The sequence below is a fragment of the Lagenorhynchus albirostris genome, chromosome 1 (genome assembly GCF_949774975.1).
Source record: "Lagenorhynchus albirostris chromosome 1, mLagAlb1.1, whole genome shotgun sequence".
Taxonomy (NCBI): Eukaryota; Metazoa; Chordata; class Mammalia; order Artiodactyla; family Delphinidae; genus Lagenorhynchus; species Lagenorhynchus albirostris.
In genome coordinates this window covers 126,505,392-126,519,270 of record NC_083095.1, presented here as the reverse complement: position 1 = coordinate 126,519,270, position 13,879 = coordinate 126,505,392, and positions in this window count along the sequence as shown.

Genomic DNA, 13,879 nt, shown 5'->3' with positions numbered 1-13,879 from the left:
GCAATATGATTATGGTACTGACTGCGCTGATGTAGATTCTTTTAGGTTCAGCATATTATTATCTTGTGCTGTGTGATGATCCAACTCCCCCATCACTTTTTCCTCTATCCAAACTACTATAAAACCTTTGTTCATTTAGCGGGTTTGACATCAATTGGTGTGAGCTCATCATCTATGTGCTATGCCTCCTTCTGTTCTAGTTTTACTACCCCTTAAAATAAAACAGTATTACTTGGTGCCAATAGGACTCTTAATTCAAATGAAAATTAGGGCCCTGAAATTACATAATGATACTTATTTATAAAATGTTAAATAGATCCCTGATCTTCAAAGTGTGGGCTGCAGAACCCTGGAGGTTGCTGAGACCTTTCAGAGGCTCTACAAAGTCAAAACTATTTTCATAATAATAGACATTATTTTCCCTTTTCACTCTGTTGAAATTTACACTAATGGTGCAAAAGCAAAGGTGAGTAAAACTGCTGGTGCTTTAGCATGAATTGTGGTAGTGGCCCAGAGTGTACTAGTAGATTCTGACTGTGTTTTTCACCACCACGCACTTGCAGGAAAAAAAAAAAAGCCAGTTTGACTTATGGCCTTGATGAAGCAGTAAAAATTATTCATTTTATTAAATATTGAATCTTGGCTACGTGCCTTTTTAATATTCTGACTCTGTGTGATAAAATGGGAAAGATGCATTAAGCAGTTCTGCTGTATGCAAAAGTATGGGGGCTGCCTAGAGGACAAGGACTTGCGTGACTGGTTGAGTTGTGAGTTAAACTAGGTACATTTTTCATGGAACACCATTTTTATTTGAAAGACAATGTAGGGCTATTCAGACTTGGGTGTTTGGCTGACACAATCTTGAAAATGAATGAAGTGAGCCTACCATTTCAAGAAAAATAACTGACATTGTTGCTTCCAATTATAAAATTCAAACTTCCAAGTGCAACTTAGTATTTTAGAAAATGTGTATTTGCCACTGTGAGGTTGACAGCTTCCCAATTGGTTGCAATATTAAGGAATGTTATTTTTTAATACTGTATAACGAAATGTATCAACATTTGGAAGATCTATGTAACTCAGTGAACTAATGTTTTCCAAATGATCAATGCGTGACGTTTCAAAATCATTCACAGGCAAGATATCCATTTAAAGTGCAAGGCTGACAAGTGGATTTCAGTGTAACAGAGTATAGGGAGTTCACTGATATGGCTTCAGAGTCCTCACTGCAACTAACCTTTAAGAAGCCACCACTTGTTGATCTTTGGTGCACTGTCAAAGAAGAATATTTACAATCACCTTTAAAAACTATTAAAATACTCCTCTCCCCTTTTCAACTACCTATCTGTGTGAAGCAAAGTTTTCTTTTTTTTAACTTTTAAAAACAGCTTTATTGAAATATCATTGACATATAAAGATATTATTTAAGGTGTACAACTTGATGTTTTGATATACATTGTGAAAATATCAGCACTATCAGCCCAATTAACATATCCATCACCTTACACAGTTACAACTGCATGTGTGTGTGTGCACATGCACACGCATGTGTGGTGAGATGCAGACTTTCTTCATATACTTCAACCAAAACAACATATTACCATAGATTGACTGCAGAAGTAGATAGGAGAAGCCAGTTGTCTTCTACCATATCAAACATCAAAGATATTTCCAAAAATGTAAAACAATGCTACTTTTCCCACTTATTTTATTTGTCTTGGAAAATAGTTATTTTCATTAAAATGCATTATGTTAATATACAACAGGTTTATTGTTGTTATTTTAAAGAATTAATTAGTAAATATTTCAAAAATTTCTCCTTTTTTTAGTATGGTAATTGTGGATAGACATAGCCCATATGTGTCAGTTATCAACTTGACTCTCAGTTCTAAATTCGCCCTTCACACCTAGCTCTGCAAAAATGGAGCTGGGCCCTTCAAACAATTTTTCTTTGCCAGCTGGCACAATGTTAAGCTTTGTCAGTAGAGGGTGCTAGAGAGACACTGCAGGAGGAAGGGGTTTTCCTTTCTGGTTCCAGTGTGTTTTCTTGGTAGGCTTCTGAAGCCTGGGCTTCTGTGGTACCCAGCTCTGTTATATTGTGACTAAACTTTCTCTTTGGTCACTGAACTGTTTCCTATGTTGTAGAAACTTATGGATGTTAAGTAGTATAATACAATTCAAATATATTGCAAACGTTTCAACTTAGGCACAAAAACTGAAACATAAGAGTGTGATTACCATTCTGTGATATAATTTTTTAAAAGGATTAATAGTTTTTCAAACCATTAATGCCTCAGGACTTTAGTTGGCTCACCTCATAGAAATGAGGACCCTCGGCCAACTCTCCTTCCCTGATGAGACAAAGCGAGAACCAGATCTGTTGACAACACCTAGTCCCCTCCAGGAATCCTCCTCTTTTTTCCCACTGGATCTAGGGGAGCTGGAAGACAACACAGCTTTTTTTTTTTTTTATGTATGCATAAACATGTAAGTTTCTTTTCTCTAGGTAAAGATATATTCACATAGAATGAATTTGAAGACTAGGATTTAATCAAAATAGCAGACAGCAAGAACCAAGGAGGGGCCAAATCATCTGGGGCAATACAGGCTCTGACCATGCCAAGGAAAAGGGAGTGCAGTCCATGAGATACGACAGCCACAAACCCCAGCAATGATGCCGGTGCCACACCCAGGACCTCCTCACAGTCACCAGTCAAGGGAGCACTCAGGACCAGCTTTTCTGAAGCTGAAATCAGCAATTCCAGAGGATACAGCATGAATCTGAAGACCTATCTCTCCCCCAAATGCCACACCTGTTCATTTTTACCTAATGAAACCAAGCATTGTTTTTAAAAAGACTAAATTATTTTATGAACTAAAAATTATTGGGGTAAATGAAATTGTAGTGTTTTTTGCCTCTGCTCCTCAATGAACAGTGACTTGAAGGAGATCAGATCAATTATTGGAGAAGGAAAATAAAATTATCAATTTATCTGATTATCTGAAGGTGACATAAGTATGCATGAGACCTTGCTACCCGGGCATACTTTATTGTTCCCCTTAAATTATACCCACTCTATGAACAAGACTCTCCCCTAACCCCACATCAGACATCTGATATTCAACATATACTTATTCAATTGAAGTTACTGAACTACAACTATGTGCTCATTAGTAGGAGTTGGCAAAGTTTTTCTGTACAGGGCCAGATAGTAAATATTTTAGATTTTTAAAAATTTTTTTTAATATTTTAGATTTTGCAGGCTGCATATGTTCCCTATAGCAACTACTCAATTCTGCTGCTGTATTGTAAAAGCAGCCATATGTAAATATGGTTGTGTTCCAATAAAACTTTATTTACAAAAACAAGCAGTAGGCCAGTGTGACCCATGGGTTCTAGTTTGCTAACCTCTGCTCTAAGGCATAGCAGCCAGAGTCTGCCCATGCTGTTGCCCATTACTGTCTCTGGAGACTAATGACCTCTCCTCTTCTGCCTTTGAAATATCACATGAGTGCCCCTCACAGGCAAACTAATCCAGAACCACATTGAAGGGAATTCTGGGAAATGTAGTTCTTGGCTTTCCCTCTTCAAGAGCATGGCAGTGATTATTAGTTGGCAACAGATAATCCAGTGATGATTAGTTGCCAACAGATAATCTATAAATCAAGAAGATTTATAGATTGTGATGCCAGAATGACAGAAACCAAGTCTTCAGAATCATCTATCATTTGTTAGATTAAAACAATGGATTTGGCTTGCTTAAATGAGGCAGTTAAATGAATTCTCTCTCATATCGTGTAGATAGGGTTGGGATGGCACACCCCAGGGTCAGGAGCCCAGGCTCCTTCAATCTCAATGCTCCATCATTCATGGCCTCCCTGCAAAAATCACTTTATCATTCAAGTGGGCTGGCTGCTGGAGCCAGGTCCACATTCCAGCTGCAGAAAGGAGGTTGGAGAGACGAAGCGCATAGCACCTCCATATATGGACATTTTCTAGAATATGTGTGTGTGTGCCACTTCTGTTTACATTTCATTGGCCAGAGCTTAGTCGCAAAGACAAACCTGGATGCAAGAGAGGATGAGAATTTAGTTTTAATTTCAGGTGGCCATGTGCCCAGCTAAAAATCAGGGGGTCTATAACCAAGAAAGAAAGGAAGAACAGACATTAAAAGACAACCAGTGATCTTTGACATATCAAGGTTTCATGAGGGCACTTTATAAAGACCAAGGTTCTGAAACCATACCATGTTGCTACATGCCAGGTACATACTCATGCCACATTCTTACTGGCCAAAGTTCTGAATGCTGTGCCATTATATGCCAGGATTCTGAATCACGTAGGAGTCTCATTGGCCAAAGTTCTAGAATTAGACAAGATTCTTTCAGGCCAAAATTCCAGACTCACATCAAATTCTCATAAGCCAAGATTCAGAATCACAAAGTCCAATAAACCAACCTTCCCAGATCGCAGGAGATTCTTTTGATCGAGCACCCAGAATTATATGAGACTCCTACAGAAAAAGCTTTCAGACTCATGCAAGATTCCTATAGGCCAAGGTACGGAAATCAAGATTCCAGAATTACCGTAAGTTTCTTATGGACTAGGCTTCTAGAATCAGATAATATTTTTGTAAGCAAGTTTCTGAAATAACACAGTGTTAACCCAGTAATATTATGATAGGCAGGATCCTGGAATCAAGCATTTCTTTCAAGCCAAATTTTCAGAATCATGTAATGTTTTAATAAATCAAGTTTCCAGAATCATGCAAGTTTGTTACAGGTCAAGTTTCCAGAAGCACATAAAGTTATGAAATGGCATAACATCATTATTAGCCAAAATTGCAAATCACATAACATTTTCACAGGCTAATGTTCCAGAATCACACAAAGTTCTTTTAAACCATTGGATCTAGAAACACACAGCCCTCCTAGAGTCTAATGTTCCATAAGCTTATACAATTCTCATAGACCAAGTTTCCAGAATCATGCAGTGTCCTTAAACTACCTGAGTTCTAGAATCCCACATAATTCTTACAGATGACATTCCTGGTTTCTGGTTCCTAAATCTCCCCCTGAGCCACGATTTGAAGTTGACTGTCTGCTCCCAAGTTAGGATTCACAAAACATTACCCCCTCCAATGCAGATGGCAGGCACTCTTCCTCTTTCTAAGCACCTCCAACTGTGGCATAACCTCTAACAGATTCCAGAAGTATTTATGTATGTGTGAGAGACAGGAGGACCAGAGTGGTAGCATCATCAGTGTACTGAGGGTTAATAGTAATAATAATTAGAACAACATTTATTGAATGCCTACTGTGTGCATCATACTAAGTTTATGATGTACTTTATCTCATTTAATCATCCCAGCAACCCTGTGATTGAATTATCATTATGACTAACATCATTGATAATTATCATCAACACCCTCACTTTATAGATGATCAAACTCAGTCTCAGAAAAGTTAGGTAACCTGTCTAAGGTCATGCAACTATGAAGTAGTAGTTTCAAAATTATAAGCCTTGTTCTTGGTTCCAGGGCCACGGGGCCTCCAGCTTTGGGGGCAGAGCATAGGAAAAGACAGTCCTACCCTTGAGATCAAAACTACCATCTTTCATTAGCAAAATGATTAAAAGGAGCCATCTACTGAAATGATCCTTCTTAGGAGTGAATAGAAAGAGAAGAGCCAAGGAGACATGGGGAGGCAAGAGTCTAAATAAGGTGACCAAGATGAAGCCTTGAGTGTTCTCTCACGTAACTAAGAACCATGAACCAGGACTCATTGTTCTGGCACATGTGGAAAGAACGGATGTATTGGCAAAGGGGCTGTAACCATCAGTATGTTTTCAAAGGCTAATTTAGCAGTCTTTAATCAGCAGTGACTGGGGAAAAGGGGATGCCTTCATTGGCTGGCATGAGTATTCTGGTCCAGATAAATTCCTAACGTAGAAGAGAGTATACCGTTCAGCAGTCATGTGTTGAGTTTCTATCATGTTCCTGGGTCTGGAGATAAAATACTATAAAAATGTATAAGGCAAAATCTTTGTCTTTAAGAAATTCCACTTGAACAGGAGGAAGAGGTGAACCAAGATCAAACCTAAGTACAGTTCCGGGGGTGCCCACATGCGCGCGCGCGTGTGTGTGTGTGTGCACATATACATGCATAGAGAGGTGAGTGGAGAAGACTTCATGGAGATGGAGATGGTGGGCTGGCTCTGTAAACACAAGAAGGAAGAAGTCTGCTGGGGGAGGAACTGGCAGAGGTGTTGGCAAGCCTTGCCAGCCAGAGGACCCCACCAGACACACAGGTTCCTCAGGGAAAAGGCCACATGTGTACATGAAGAACCACGAGGAACTCTGCCTGCGTTGGACAAAGCGCTCCTGTTGGGGAGCCTAGGGAGCAGGGAGATTAGGGCCAAACTGAGCCTTGTTTGGATCTATCAATGGTTATATAAAGATACTGAATGTGAGGATCTAAGACGGGGGCTATGCCCAAGCATGTGTGGAGACTGGTAGGAAAAGATATATATTGTAAGCTGTAGAACAACCAGCAAGAAATAAAACAAGGATATATACCTAATTAGTCAATAAAGGTCCAGACAGTTTGTAAGTAAAAGGATGGAATCAGATATTCCATGAAAACAACAAGCGTAAGAAAACTTGTGTGATTGTATTAGTATTGGAAGAAGTAGTGTTTAGAAAAAAGAATATTACTAGAGATAAAAATGAATATGTAGGATGGAGACCTTCAAGATGGAGGAGGAGTAAGACATGGAGATCACCTTCCTCCCCACAAATACATCAGAAATACATCTACATGTGGAACAACTCCTACAGAACGACTACTGAATGCTGGCAGAAGACCTCAGACTTCCCAAAAGGCAAGAAACTCCCCACGTACCTGGGTAGGGCAAAAGAAAAAAGAAAAAACAGAGACAAAAGAATAGGGATGGGACCTATACTTCTGGGAGGGATCTGTGAAGGAGGAAAAGTTTCCACACACTAGGAAGCCCCTTCACTGGCAGAGACAGGGGGTGGCAGGGGGGAAGCTTCGGAGCCACCGAGGAGAGCATAGCAATAGGGGTGCAGAGGGCAAAGAAGAGATATCGCCACACAGAGGATCGGGGCCGACCAGCACTCACGAGCCTGAGAGGTTCGTCTGCTCACCCACTGGGACAGGTGCGGGCTGGGAGCTGAGGCTCCAGCTTCTTCAGAGGTCAGGTCTCAGGGAGAAGACTGGCTGCGTGAATACAGCCTGAAGGGGGCTAGTGCACCACAGCTAGCTGGGAGGGAGCCCGGGAAAAAGGCTGGAACTGCCTAAGAGGCAAGAGACCATTGTTTCTGGGTGCGCGAGGAGAGGAGATTCAGAGCACCACCTAAATGAGCTCCAGAGATGGGCGCGAGCCGTGACTACCAACATGGACACCAGAGATGGGCATGAGATGCTAAGGCTGCTACTGCAGCCACCAAGAAGCCTGTGTGCAAGCACAGGTCACTAGCTACACCTCCCCTCCTGGGAGTCTGTGCAGCCCGCCACTGCCAGGGTCCCATGATCTAGGGACAACTTCCCCGAGAGAACACACGGCGTGCCTCAGGCTGTTGCAATGTCACACTGGCCTCTGCTGCCGCAGGCTCGCCCTGCATCCATACCCCTCCCTCCCCACGGCCTGAGTGAACCAGAGTCCCCGAATCAGCTGCTACTTTAACCCCATGCTGTCTGGGCAGGAACAGATGCCCTCAGGAGACCTACACACAGAGGCAGGGCCAAATTCAAAGCTGAACCCCAGGAGCTCTGTGAACAAAGAAGAGAAAGGGAAATTTCTCCTAGTAGCCTCAGGAGCAGCGGATTAATTCTCTACAATCAACTTGATGTACCTTGCATCTCTGGAATACCTGAATAGATAATGAATCATCCCAAAATTCAGGTGGTGGACTTTGGGAGCAACTGTAGACTTGGGGTTTGCTTTCTGCATCTACTTTGTTTCTGGTTTTATGTTTATCTTAGTTTAGTATTTAGAGTTTATTATCATTGGTGGATTTGTTTATTGATTTGGTTGCTCTCTTCCCTTTTTTTTTTTTTTTTTTTGTGGTACGTGGGCCTCTCACTGTTGTGGCCTCTCCCGCTGCAGAACACAGGCTCCGGACGCGCAGGCTCAGCGGCCATGGCTCACAGGCCCAGCCGCTCCGAGGCATGTGGGATCTTCCCAGACCGGGGCACGAACCTGTGTCCCCTGCATCGGCAGGTGGACTCTCAACCACTGCACCACCAGGGAAGCCCCCTTTTTTTTTAATATATAGATATATATATTTTTTTCCTTTTCTCTTTTTGTGAGTGTGTATGTTTCTTTGTGTGAGTTTGTCTGTATAGCTTTGATTTTACCAGTGTCCTAGGGTTTTGTCAGTCCTCTTTTTTCTTTTTTACTATAGTTTTTAGTGTTTGTGATCATTGCTGGATTTGGGTTTCGGTTTGGTTGCTCTCTTCTTTCTTTCTTTCTTTTTTTTTCCTTTTTTATTACTTTTTAATTTTTATTTTTAATCACTTTTTTATTTTAATAACTTTATTTTATCTTATTTTTTTCTTTCTTTCTTTCTTTAGTTCTCCCTTTTCTTCAGAGCCATGTGGCTAACAGGGTCTTGGTGCTCCGACTGGTGTCAGGTCTCTGCCTCTGAGGTGGGAGAGCCGAGTTCAGGACACTGGTCCACCAGAGACCTCCCAGCTCCATGTAATATCAAACAGCAAAAGATCTCCCAGAGATCTCCATCTGAACGCTAAGACCCAGCTCCACTCAACGACCAGCAAGCTGCAGTGCTGGACACCCCATGCCAAACAACAAGCAAGGCAGGAAAACAACCGCACCCATTAGCAGAGAGGCTGCCTAAAATCATAATAAGTTCACAGACACCCTAAAACACATCACTGGACGCAGTCCTGCCTACCAGAAACACAAGATCCAGCCTCATCCATCAGAACACAGGCACCAGTCCCCTCCACCAGGAAGCCTACACCACCCACTGAACCAAGCTTAGCCACTGGGGGCAGACACCAAAAACAATAGGAACAATGAACCTGCAGCCTGCGGAAAGGAAACCCCAAACACAGTAAGTTAAGCAAAATGAGAAGAGAAATACACAGCAGATGAAGGAGCAAAGTAAAAACCCACCAGACCAAACAAATGAAGAGGAAATAAGCAGTCTACCTGAAAAAGAATTCAGAATAATGATAGTAAAGATGATCCAAAACTTGGAAATAGAATGGAGAAAATACAAGAAACGTTTAACAAGGACCTAGAAGAACTAAAGGGCAAACAAACAATGACGAACAACACAATAAACGAAATTAAAAATTCTCTACAAGGAATCAATAGCGGAATAACTGAGGCAGAAAAATGGATAAGTGACCTGGAATATAAAATAGTGGAAATAACTACCTCAGAGCAGAATAAAGAAAAAGGAATCACAAGAATTGAGGACAGTCTGAGACCTCTCGGACATTAAACACACCGAAGTTCGATTTATATGGGTCCCAGAAGAAGAAGAGAAAAAGAATGGACTCAGAAAATATTTGAAGAGATTATAGTTGAAAACTTCTCTAATATGGGAAAGGAAATAGTCATCAAATCCAGGAAGCATAGAGTCCCATACAGGATAAATCCAAGGAGAAACACGCCAAGACACATATTAAACAACTATCAAAAATTAAATACCAAGAAAAAATATTAAAAGCAGCAAGGGGAAAGCAACAAATAACATATAAAGGAATCCCCATAAGGTTAACAGCTGATCTTTCAGCAGAAACTCTGCAGGCCAGAAGGGAGTGGCAGGACATATTTAAAGTGATGAAAGGCAAAAACCTACAACCGAGATTACTCTACCAGGCAAGGATCTCATTCAGATTTGATGGAGAAATTACAACCTTTACAGACAGGCAAAAGCTAAGAGAATCCAGCACCACCAAAGCAGCCTTACAACAAATGCTAAAGGAACTTCTGTAGGCAGGAAACACAAGACAAGGAAAAGACCTACAATAAAAAGCCCAAAACAATTAAAAAAATGGTAATAGGAACATACATATCGATAACTACCTTAAATGTAAATGGACTAAATGCTCCAATCAAAAGACAAAGACAGGCTGAATGGATACAAAAGCAAGACCTCTACAGGAGACCCACTTCAGACCTAAGGACACATACAGACTGAAAGTGAGGGGATGGAAAAAGATATTGCATGCAAATGGAAATCAAAAGAAAGCTGGAGTAGCAATTCTCATATCAGACAAAATCGACTTTAAAATAAAGACTATTACAAGAGACAAAGAAGGACACTACATGATGATCAAGGGATCAATCCAAGAAGAAGATATAACAATTGTAAATATTTATGCACCCAACATAGGAGCACCTCAATACAAAAGGCAAATACTAACAGCCATAAAAGGGGAAATTGACAGTAACACATTCATAGTAGGGGACTTTAACACCTGACTTTCACCAATGGACAGATCATCCAAAATGAAAATAAATAAGGAAACACAAGCTTTAAGTGACACATTAAACAAAATGGACTTCAGTGATATTTACAGGACATTCCATCCAAGAAAAAACAGAATACACTTTCTTCTCAAGTGTTCATGGAACATTCTCCAGGGTAGATCATATCTTGGGTCACATATCAAGCCTTGGTAAATTTAAGAAAATTCAAATCATATCAAGTATCTTTTCCAACAACAGTGCTATGAGACTAAATTACAGAAAAAAAACTGTAAAAAAACAAACACATGGAGGCTAAACAATACACTACTAAATAACCAAGAGATCACTGAAGAAATCAAAGAGGAAATCAAAAAATACCTAGAAACAGATGACAATGAAAACACAAGGACCCAAAACCTATGGAATGCAGCAAAAGCAGTACTAAGAGGGCAGTTTATAGCAATACAGTCCTCTCTCAAGAAACAAGAAACATATCAAATAAACAGCCTAACCTTACACCTAAAGCAATTAGAGAAAGAACAACAACAACAACAAAAAACCCCAAAGTTAGCAGAAGGAAAGAAATCATAAAGATTAGATCTGAAATAAATGAAAAAGAAATGAAGGAAACAATAGCAAAGATCAATAAAACTAAAAGCTGGTTCTTTGAGAAGATAAACAAAATTGATAAACCATTAGCCAGACTCATCAAGAAAAAAAGGGAAAAGACTCAAAACAATAGAATTAGAAATGAAAAAGGAGAAGTAACAACTGACCCTGCAGAAATACAAAGGATCATGAGAGATTACTACAAGCAACTCTATGCCAATAAAATGGACAACCTGGAAGAAATGGACAAATTCTTAGAAAGGCACAACCTTCCGAGACTGAACCAGGAGAAAACAGAAAATAAAAACAGACCAATCACAAGTACTGAAATTGTGAATGTGATTAAAAATCTTCCAACAAGCAAAACCCCAGGACCAGATGGCTTCACAGGTGAATTCTATCAAACATTTAGAGAAGAGCTAACACCTATCCTTCTCAAACTCTTCCAAAATATAGTAGAGGGAGGAACACTCCCAAACTCATTCTATGAGGCCACCATCACACTTATACCAAAAGCAAACACAGATGTCACAAAGACAACTACAGGCCAATATCACTGATGAACATAGATGCAAAAATCCTCAACAAAATACTAGCAAACAGAAACCAACAGCACATTAAAAGGATCATACACCATGATCAAGTGGGGTTTATCCCAGGAATGCAAGGATTCTTCAATATATGCAAATCAATCACTGTGATAAACCATATTAACAAACTGAAGGAGAAAAACCATACGCTCATCTCAATAGATGCAGAAAATCATTTGACAAAATTCAACCCCCATTTATGATAAAAACCCTCCAGAAAGTAGGCATAGAGAGAACTTATCTCAACATAATAAATAAATTTAAAAAAAAAAAAAATAAATAAATCTCAACATAATAAAAATATGACAAACGCACAGCCAACATCGTTCTCAATGGTGAAAAACTGAAACTATTTCCTCTATGATCAGGAACAAGACAAGGTTGTCCACACTCACCACTATTATTCAACATAGTTTTGGAAGTTTTAGCCACAGCAATCAGAAAAGAAAAAGAAATAAAAGGAATCCAAATCGGAAAAGAAGAACTAAAACTGTCACTGTTTGCAGATGACATGATACTATACATAGAGAATCCTAAAGATGCTACCAGAAAACTACTAGAGCTAATCAATGAATTTGGTAAAGTAGCAGGATACAAAATTAATGCACAGAAATCTCTTGCATTCCTACACACTAATGATGAAAAATCTGAAAGTGAAATTAAGGAAACACTCCCATTTACCACTGCAACAAAAAGAATGAAATACCTAGGAATAAACCTATCTAAGGAGATAAAAGACCTGTATGCAGAAAATTATAAGACACTGATGAAAGAAATTAAAGATGATACAAACAGATGGAGAGGTATACCACGTTCCTGGATTGGAAAAATCAACAAGGTGAAAATGACTATACTACCCAAAGCCATATACAGATTCAATGCAATCCCTATCAAACTACCACTGGCATTTTTCACAGAACTAGAACAAAAAATTTCACAATTTGTATGGAAACACATAAGATCCCGAATAGCTAAAGCAATCTTGAGAAAGAAAAACAGAGCTGGAGGAATCAAGCTCTCTGACTTCAGACTATACTACAAAGCTGCAGTAATCAAGACAGTATGGTACTGGCACAAAAACAGAAATATAGATCAATGGAACAGGATAGGAAGCCCAGAGATAAACCCATGCACCTATGGTCACCTTATCTTTGATAAAGACGGCAAGAATATACAATGGAGAAAAGACAGCATGTACAATAAGTGACGCTGGGAAAACTGGAGAGCTACATGTAAAAGAATGAAATTAGAACACATCCTAACACCATACACAAAAATAAACTCAAAATGGTTAAAGACCTAAATGTAAGGCCAGACACTATTAAACTCTTAGAGGAAAACATAGGAAGAACACTCTTTGACATAAATCACAGCAAGATCCTTTTTAACCCACCTCCTAGAGAAATGGAAATAACAAAAACATACAAATGGGACATAATGAAACTTAAAAGCTTTTGCACAGCAAAGGAAACCATAATCAAGACGAAAAGACAACACTCAGAATAGGAGAAAATATTTGCAAATGAAGCAACTGACAAAGGATTAATCTCCAAAATGTACAAGCAGCTCAAGCAGCTCAATACCAAAAAAACAAATAACCCAGTCGAAAAATGGGTAGAAGACCTAAATAGACATTTCTCCAAAGAAGATATACAGATTGCCAACAAACACATGAAAGAATGCTCAACATAATTAATCATTAGAGAAATGCAAATCAAAACTTCAATGAGATATCATCTCACACCAGTCAGAATGGCCATTATCAAAAAATCTACAAACAATAAATGCTGGAGAGGGTGTGGAGAAAAGGGAAACCTCTTGCACTGTTGGTGGGAATGTAAATGGATACAGCCACTATGGAGAACAGTATGAAGGTTCCTTAAAAAACTAAAAATAGAACTACCATATGATCCAGCAATCCCAGTACTGGGTATATACCCTGAGAAGGCCAAAATTCAAAAAGAGTCATGTACCACAATGTTCATTGCAGTACTATTTACAATAGCCAGGATATGGAAGCACCCTAAGTGTCATTGACAGATGAATGGATAAAGAAGATGTGGCACATAAATACAAGGGAATATTACTCAGCCATAAAAAGAAATGAAATTGAGTTATTTGTAGTGAGGTGGATGGACCTAGAGTCTGTCATACAGAGTGAAATAAGTCAGAAAGAGAAAAACGAATACCATATGCTAACACATATATA